This window comes from Papaver somniferum, chromosome 3 (assembly GCF_003573695.1).
Source record: "Papaver somniferum cultivar HN1 chromosome 3, ASM357369v1, whole genome shotgun sequence".
NCBI classification, from domain to species: Eukaryota; Viridiplantae; Streptophyta; class Magnoliopsida; order Ranunculales; family Papaveraceae; genus Papaver; species Papaver somniferum.
In genome coordinates, this window is record NC_039360.1 from 140,680,622 (window position 1) to 140,690,757 (window position 10,136).

Sequence of the window (10,136 nt, forward strand, 5' to 3'; positions counted from 1 at the left end):
TTGAAAGTGAGATGTAACTGTTGGTGTAAAACTGAACTGTGGTAGTTGCGAGAACTTGACTGGTGACTGTTGTTTGGAAAAGATGAGTTATATTTGACGTCACTCGGCTGGAATCTGTGTGAGCTGTTGTTGTAAACAAAATTTGAATTTATAGACTGTCGGTAATTTCCGACCAAACTAGGTAGTAGTAGTCGTTGGCATTAAGCTGTTGTCAATTACAGACTGAGCCGCGGTAGTTGCGAGCGAAGGGGTGTGACCCTTTAGTAGTTGAGATGGTAACATATTTTATGTGTTGTTGGACCTCCAATGGTCTTGGCTGTGCTACTGGATGTGACATCGATCTTTGTATGTCTTCAATAGTTATATGAATCAGGATAGCAACAGCGATGTCGACTAGTTCACAATAGTTGTTGCGGAAATGGATCGCAGTGATTGAGGTAAACTGGACTGCGACGACCGCAGAAAAACTGTCATCTGTAATAACGAGCAAAACTGGGTAGTAACAACAATGAGAAAAGCTGGTCTGCAGCAGCTGCGATCAGCTGGACTGGAGGAGATACGAATAGAGCTGGACTGCAGCAGCTGCGAACAGAGATGGACTGCAACAGCTGCGATCAGCTGGACTGCAGGGAATGCGAACATAGCTGGACTGCAGTAGCTTCGATCAGCTGAACTGCAGTTGCGACGAGCAAGACTGCACAGCAGCAGCTGCGAGGCTGGACTGCAGGAACGACGAGCAAGGCCGCACTGCAGCAGCTGCGATCAGCTGAACTGCAGGGGCTGCGAACATAGCTGGACTGCAGTAGCTTTGATCAGCTGAACTGCAGCATCGACGAGCAAGACTGCACTGCAGCAGATGCGGTCAGCTGGACTGCAGGAACGACGATCAAAGCTGCACTGCAGCAGATGCGATCAGCTGGACAGCAGGGGCTGCTAACATAGCTGCACTGCAGTAGCTTCGACCAGCTGAACTACAACAGCAACGAGCAAGACTGCACTGCAGCATCTACGATCAGCTAGACTGCAGGAGCGACGAGCAAAGCCGCACTGCAGCAGGTGCGATCAGCTGGACTGCAGGGGTTGCGAACATAGCTGGATTGTAGTAGCTTCGATCAGCTGAACTGCAACAACGACGAGCAAGACTGCACTGCAGCAGCTGCGGTCAGCTGGACTGCAGGAACTGCGAACATAGCTGGACTGCAGTGGTTTTGATCAGCTGAACTGCAGTAGCGACGATCAAGACTGCACTGCAGCAGCTGCGGTCAGCTGGACTGCAGGAACTGCGAACATAGATGGACTGCAGTAGCTTCGATCAGCTGAAATGCAGCAGCGACGAGCAAAGTTGCACTGTAGCAGCTGCGATCAGCTGGACTGCAGGAACTGTGAACGCAGCTGGACTGCAGTAGCTTCGATCAGCTGAACTACAACATCGACTATTAAGACTGCACTGCAGCAGCTGCGGTAAGCTGGACTACAGAAGCGACAAGCAGAGCTGGACTGCAGCAGCTGTTGAGGGATTAGACTTAAACAGTTAGATAAACCTGAGTGTAACAATTATAAATAAAAACAGTCTGCATCATTGACGTCCAATTGAGTACAGAATGGATGAGCAAAACTGGACTGCATCAGTTGCGTCCAACTGAGTGCAGCAGTTGCTTAGGAACTGTATTATAGCAGGTCGATCAACTTAGTTGTAGCAGTTTAATATTACTGATTGCAATAATTGCGTCAAAATATTAGGGTATACGCTCGCCCCCTCTTAATCTTGTAACTCGTTGGAGGATTAAGAAGTTTGGGTTACTTTTTGTTTTTATTTTCAGAAGCTGAATTCCGCATTGCATTTAGGTGCTATGTAACGCGCCCCCAAGCGGATGGAGTGTTACGCAGCTCGCCCCAAGAGAGTTATTTTAGACCACGAGGTGTTCCATATCTCGCCCCCAAGTGATGGTCAGTCACATTGAAGTGATATGAAACTCCAGAAGATAGTGATTGTCATGCTGCTCAATGCTCGGACAAGGGTGTACTTCCTTGCTGCATTTTGCTCGCGCATGAAATTTTGAAGCTTCCTGCTATCTGGAATTCGTGCGGGGGGCCAATCCCACTATTCCAGATGCGCGCAGAATTGAAATGTGTGCATCTCCTCGTGAGAAAATGCTCGCCACATTGTAGGTGTCCCATTGAACAAAATTATGAATGATTATATGAAAAGATGCGAAAATATGTAAATTGTATACGTACCATATTAAGAGTGTTATTGCGGCTTCATTTATGAGGTGATTAGGATGCCCACTGGCTATATTGATGTTTTCCAGCGACGATGACTAGTGTTGTTGCCTTAGCATCTCAGCTTGACTCGACAACTAGATCTGTCTGCGGGACTGGAAAGCACCAGTTGAATCAAAACTGGATTGAAGACAGTCGTCATGGAACTACAGAAGTTCGATCATATTGGACTGAAACAGTTGCTGAGAATTTGAACTATAGAAGTTCGATCATATTGGATTAAAGCAGTTGTGGGGAAAAATGTACTGAAACAGTTTTGAGGAAAACCTGACTACAACAGTTCGATCAACTAGACTGCAGTAATTATACGAAAAATGACTGCAGCGGTTCGATCAACTGGACTGCAGTATTTGCTGAGGAACTGGACTACAACAGCTCAATGAACTGGACTGTAGTAATTATACGAAAAAAATGACTGCAACAATTATGATGATCACCGAACATAAGTGTCTTGAGATTTGAAAATCTACACAACTAGCACGAAGATTTCATGTTGTGGACTTAAATTGACACAACATCAATCATTGAGGATTTCGTTATGGCTTCATATGGTGATTTAAAATGCGCCCCTCTTCGATGCCTCCACTCCAATCTAAAAAAAATATTTTTTCTTTGAACGTTGAAATTGCACCCTCATGTTGTTGGAAATTGACATGCGATCGCAACGAGCCGAAAATCATCCAATTCGGACGTCGTATGAAGAAGATATCAAGGAAGTAAAATTGATGACCAAGCCCAAAGAGAAGAGTTTGCATAAGCCCATAATGGGGTATAAATATCCGCAAGGCAAATGGTGTTGGTCTGAAAAATCCACGAGCCAATGGCTCAACTCGGCTAGATCAGTGAGCTGGCTCGATTTAACCAGGTGGGGCGCGAATAACCCTTAGTGAACAAGAATAGGGAGTAAACAGACCGGGGAGTATGTTAACTGAGTGCAACGAGATGCACGGAATCGGGGCCACGAGATTATCTTACGTCGTGCTACACTGGAACGTATCTACGGCATTAAGTTGCGTTCGTTACACCGAAACAGAATCGACTGGCAGGCCGAGGAATGCCGCCGGTAAGGGCCGCCGGGTGGAGCCACCTTCGCCAGTATGTCGTCGGTGACCTGCTGCTGCAACGGCGCCTGAGATGCTGACGCTGACGGAGAAGGTGATGGAAAAAGAATATTCTACGAATATTCTGACGGCGTTAGCTGACGTAAAGCTGACATCACTCTTTGTTGACGTCATGCTGACGTTATCAATGACTAACTGCTGACGTGTCTTTTGCTGGTTGGTTAGGCCTTCTGACGTGGCACACTGACGTCATTGCTGGCGTAACTGTTGCTGATGCCATGTTGACATCAAATTTCGCTGACACCTGATGACGTCATTGTCTGCAGACAATGAAGTGGGTGATGCAGACCTTAACGTGGGTGACGGAAACTTGGGGTGGGCGAAAGGCTTGGCCGCCGGATTTTTTTTTTATATATATATATATATTTGAAACTTTTATCCACGGTTGTCAAAAACAGTGATATTTCCTCCGTACATTTGGTGACAGTCTTGCGAAACTGTTGTCTTTTTTTTTTCAAGCCTTCTTGCAACGGTTTTCTGCTTCAACCTTCAACAACAGTTTTATTTAACTGTTACCATTTTTCACGAACTTATCTACAACAGTTTCTTGTTTTCAATAAAGTTCTTGGGACTGTTGTCGTTTCTCATGGACTTTCCACCACCATTTTGCTACACTTTTGTGGCCTTTTCTGGATCTTTTTGAGATGCTTTTCTGGAAGTATTCTGTAGGGTTTTCAAGCGCCTAGAGATGTAGGCAACTTTACAATCTCGCGATCATGACAGTGGTGATTTTGACGTACTACAAACTCGAACATGTAGACACTACGTTATTTGGGAAATAAATTTTTCCAACTTTGAAATTGAATATGCTGCGGATCGAACATCCTGGAAACAATCTTAGAGGTATTTTCAATGACTCAGTCTTGGTGGCCTCTGACTATGAAGCTGGACTGCAGCAGTTGCGATCAACTGGACTGCAGTAACAGTGATTAACTGGACAGAAGCAGCTGCGATCAGCTGGACTGCAGTGATTGAAATCAAAACTGGACCCAACCATGTTGCAGATCGAATATCCGGCAATAATTTTGACGATGTTTTTACGCAATTTTTTGCCGCGGACTGAACGTCCTGGCAACATTCTCATCAGGATTTGTAGTAATGTAATTTTTAGTGGTTTCAGAAGGTAATAGCTTCAGCAAATCTCGAATTCCGAATCTGGACTACAGCAGTTGCGATCAACTGGACTGCAGTAACTGCGATTAACTGGTCAACAACAGCTGCGATCAGCTGGACTGCAACTATTACGATCAAACTGGGCTGCAGCAATTACGATCAACTGGACTGCAGTAGTGATTTTTCACGACGTTCAAACAGCCTTTTCACGGACACGATTTTAAAGCATTTTGTACAACTTTTCTCAATGGGAAAACACGATTCCTTTTCTCGTGTTCCCCTTAGAAGGCGCCAATGTTTGTACCCAAAATTACTTTCAGGCACGAAACACGATTGAATCCATTACTTGGTGTGTATTTTTGGTTAGGAGACGAATTGAAGAACAAATAAATAAGACATAGATTTTACGTGGTTCGACATGGTTTGCCTACGTCCACGGATGAATCCCCTCGGGAGTGGTTTTTTATTGATAATAGAATTACATGGTCTTTTCTTGTATTAGCCACTTCTAAAATGATTTATGCTCCTCCCTGAATACCTAATTTCCATATAAATTTAAATGGCATTAACTGCTCATTCATGCTTCGATGATAAATTCTGCATGAAACTGCTCATTCATGCCTCCATGATAAATTCTGCATGAAACTGCTCTTTGCATGCCTCTTGAATTAATTCGCATGCTGGCAGACTGGATTGATGGTTGACTGGCATAATGGGCTGACAGCATGGATGAAGACTGGCTGACAGCGCATCTGGCAACATGGCTGAAAACTGTTTAGAAGCACATCTGGCAGGATGGCTGAAAATTGGCTAGAGCTGCGACGTGCAACCTGACCTTGACAGTTGACCAACGGTTGACTTTGACCATTGACCGAGTGTTGAATTTGACCATTGATCGGTCTTTGTAATATACTGGGCAGGCTGGTGGGATGCTTTGGTTAACTGGTTAGCGGGCTTGGATGACAGCTGAACAGTGGCCCAGGCAACATTGTGTCCCTATATGTGGCAATTTTACTCATGGTACAAACAATCATCATGAAGAGGAATATCATGAGTTTCAGTCATAACCGACGCACAAAGTGCTAGAACACCAAGAGATGATTTTTCCGATTTCTCCATTGAAATATGATAGTCTTCTTTCGGACAGGAAGAAGATTTATAAGATGGGAGAAAATCAAGGAATATCTAAAAAAATTGGTTAAAGAAAACCAAAATTATTCTTTCCCAAAAATAAGAAATATTCAATATTTTTCACTAAAGAAACGAATATGAATAATTTGACCAGATTTATGCTTCCTCACAATCAGAATTTTTGGGCAACAAGTGAGGATGCAAAACTCAACACCATCAGTGTGTGTTGAGGTGAGAATTATTCTCACCATTCTTAGCAGAAACATCCTTAGGATGATTTATCAACACAATGGACTGTGTTTCCTTTTGTTCTTCTTTTCTCTTGTAATTCCCAGAGTTTGCAATTAGTTTTTGAAACCCCAAAAACTTACTAGTCTTCCTTATCCCTTTTCGAAGAGCTTGGAAGAGTTTGATTTCGCAAAAGATTGTAGCGAGATCATTTTCTTTACATGAAGAACTCCTAGTGTTATCAGAAAAACTGGTTTCTGATTCTCTTGCTATTTCACAAATTGTTTTTGATTCAGATTATACCATACAGGTTTTATCTGACACGGAGTTCAAAAGGTTTTCAAGATCTAGGCTTAACCCTTCATTTTCCTTAATTTCCAACTCAAGTTTTTCTAGAAGTTGATTAGACTTACTTAAGACATCACTGTTTGAGTTGGAAAGAAGTGTATTGCAATTATATATTTCTTCATTGGATTATTCCTCTGGAATATCATCAAGAGTGGAGACAAATGCCCTGTTGCACTTTCTAGTTCTTCTTCTAGGATAGTGTTTGGCCATATGTCCGAATTTACGACACTTGAAGCATTGAACTTCATCATTACCCTTTTTATGGCAAACTGATAATGTATCAGGAACACGCTTATCACCAGATAAAATGTTCTTAATTCGTTGCGCAAGAAGCACAGTAGTTGAGTCAATCTCCTTTTCAACAGGTACCATAACCTTTTGGCAACGTTTTCCAGTTTCATTCTTCAACAGAATTTCTTTATCAAAGATCTTTAACTTTCCTACAAGGGAGCTTCGAGAAAATGTAGAAAGATCATTTCCTTCTATTATGGCATGTTTCTTAGACTCGTATCTGGACGGTAACGATCTGAGAATTTTGCAAACTATTTCCTTTTCAGGTATTGCCTTCCCAAGGAGAAAATATACATTAACAATCTCATAAAGTTTAGATTTAAACTCCTCGAAGGTGTCGTTATCATCCATATGGAGATGTTCTCATTCAAGTGAAAGGATGAGAAGTCTAGATTCTTTTTCAGATTCATCTCCTTCGAATACAGTCTCAAGAATATCCCATGCTTCTTTAGAAATTATGCAAGATAGCACATGATGAATAAGATCATCACTAATTGCATGTATAATGGCGTTTAAGCCATCCGAATTCTGTTTTGCAAGAATCCTTTCTTCAAGAGTATACAACGCTAGTCGTTTGAAATCTGACTCTGAATAATCTATCGGACGTTGGTATCGTCTTCGATTAATAGCCATATATTAAAATCTCGGGATTGAAGAAAGGCCTTCATAGCCGATTTCCATAATGGATAATTACTTCCATTAAATCTTGGTGGAACGTTAACTGAATAACTTATTAGATTCATTCTTATAGGTTGGATCGCACCAAACACAGATTGTTAGATCTTTTCGTGTTTGCCTCCTCTGATACCAATTGAAAAGGTGAGGGTACCCATATATACCTCAAGCTAAAACTTTTCCTACCTATAAGTCCTTTCTCTGAAAGTGATTGTCTATGGACTGAGTTGAGACAATGCAACTAATCAGTTCACACTTCGTGTGATCGTCTATGGATACGAGATCGAGACAATACAATAACGAAGTATGTTTACTTGATACAAAGGTTCGGACTTAACCAAACACAATAGGATTGCTTATCAAGTAAATAGGAATTAACGTTTGTGTGATTTAACTTAATTATAATAAAACAATTATAATTGGGAAAAAAAAGTAAATGACATAGCAAGAATTTGTTAACGAGGAAACCGTAAATGCAGAAAAACCTCGGGACCTAGTCCAGAATTGAATACTCTCAGGATTAAGCCGCTACACAAAATTACACCTAACTTCGTATAGTTGAGACCAAGTAACTAACCCTATAGTTCACTTAGTTCCTCTGTATTCCCACGCCTCCGACTTGTGAATAAGTCACGTACTTGGAACAATTCCTTTGGTTCGTATTCCAAACAGCAAAGGAACAACAAATCTGTTTGGTATTAACTCTATTCAACCAAGTGATATGAGTCAGACAAAGGCTCTTCCGTTTATCTTAACATAAACTCCTTCGTCGGGTCCTTAGATCTACCTTATGTTCAATCACCCTAAGGTAATCGTTTAAGATTAAACCAACAACACCTTTAATCCGAAGAATCGTGCTGATGCCGATCTACTCAATTAATCAATCCAATCTACCACAAGGATAAACTGATTATTAATTGGATCCTCTTTTACCGAAACAAGTATTGTGCACGCCAAAGATTATAAAACCCAAGTCAGATCTTCAATATCTTATTTGTCTTCAAATCTTCTTAAATCTTCAATAAAAACCTGCACACAATCACTTGAATCTCTTGTGATCAATCACGCACAGAAAGGAGTCTGTTAACAATGGATTATCACAAGATCGTCTTTAGAACTAACAACAGTCTACAAATCCCTGTCGAAACTCTGAACTAGTTTGAGTGAATCTTATATCAGAAGAGAAGATTCTCAAGAATAAAAAAACTAGGTGCAATCAGATTTCAACCACCGTTAGTCAATCAAATCAATCGAAAACAAAGATAAACCGCAATTATCTAGTTTCCCACCAACGGGTCGCGCTAGAGCTTCTCAATCCCAAAGAAGACTTTAAACTGAGCGGCCTTAAGATATTTCACCTAATTAGATTACTCTCCTCTCCGATAGGCGGCTACACCAGTAACAACAACAAAAGAGTAAATCTGTTGTTACGAAGGATTAGTTTGCTAGAAAGGCAAACTTCGTGTATTTATATACAAGGTAGTTTGGACACCAAGGAATTTCCAAAACCGAAAATATTCTCAAGATATTCATTAAAGCACAAATTCGGTTTCCATAATTCCTGGAAATGCTGTCCAAAAATGACGATCGAAATCTCTCGGAAAATATAATTAGTAAATGCACATTACTAATTATGTAATTTCCATACAAAGTGAAATTAATAACCTTAATTAAAAGATTCTTAACTTACTTATGTTTCGATCCTGGGATTCTCTTCCCTTAGCCGTTAAGGAATATCTTTGAACAATTATAGAAATAAACATTCACATCACGTGTTCAAAGTTTGTCGACATCTTAACTTTGTAAGTTCTCTTTCACACTTACAACCTTGAAACTGATTTGCCACACTTCCAAACAAGTTTAGAATTGGTTCATCTGACTTTCAAGAACTATGTGATTGATCTAACCAACATTCAATCACAATCATGGGTTTACGGTTCTACCAAAACAAGTTTCGGTTCTATCTCCATGTGAGTACTACGCATAGTCACACTAGCTTCCCAAAAGTTCGGTTGACTAGGTTGATGAGTGCCAAATAATGTATATATTTATCCCTTTTTGTTGGCATTTAACTCATCTTTTGTGCATTAATTCTACATTTTATCCCATATTCTGTATTTTCATTGTTTTCAAGAATAAATATTTTTCTTAATTAATTTTGCATTTTTAGGTACCAAATAAAGTCTGGATGATTTGCGGAGCAGAAAAGTGGTGAAAAGCCGAGAGGAATTACGCAAGGAAGCCGCGAAGAATGTTGTGCACAAGACCAAAAGGCTAGAAATGGGCTTGAAGAGGAAAGATTGTCCAAGCCCAAACTCATTTCTCAAGCCCAAATTCTAAATTCTAAGCCTAAGACCCAAGCCTAAAATCGCTCCCATTCTTAGCCGTCAGATTGGATCTCAACCACATCCAACGGTCGCTCCCTTGTTGTTCATCAAATGCTGATACATCCGCTTCTCACCACAACACCTAACTCCATCTTGCACCGTTAATTTTGATGTATTATACATCTAACGGTCGATACATGCTCCGTTCAATCAAGCCGTTGGATTTATCTACCATCTTCACATCCCACGGCTTAGTATTGCTAGACATCAAAACTCTATGAACCCGGATCACACCGAAATAACCCTAGGATATATAACCCAAAAACAAAAGAAACCCTAATCATTTCTTCTCCTCTTTCTTCACCTCTACCCGCACCACCACCTTCTCCACACCGTACACCACCAACTCCACTGCCACCAACGCCGTACCTCCATGTCCGCCACCACCAACTCTCCACCTGCTCAACCACCGAAACCCCTCTCACTCTAACATCCCTCTCAATTCTTTTCACTGTTTTCCCCTAGTCTAGGGTTTTGAAAATAGAGAAAAAGCATTGATAGACATGGTAGAGAATTAGGTGAAGCTAGAAAAGAAATCAAGGTATGGGAAAGGCACCAG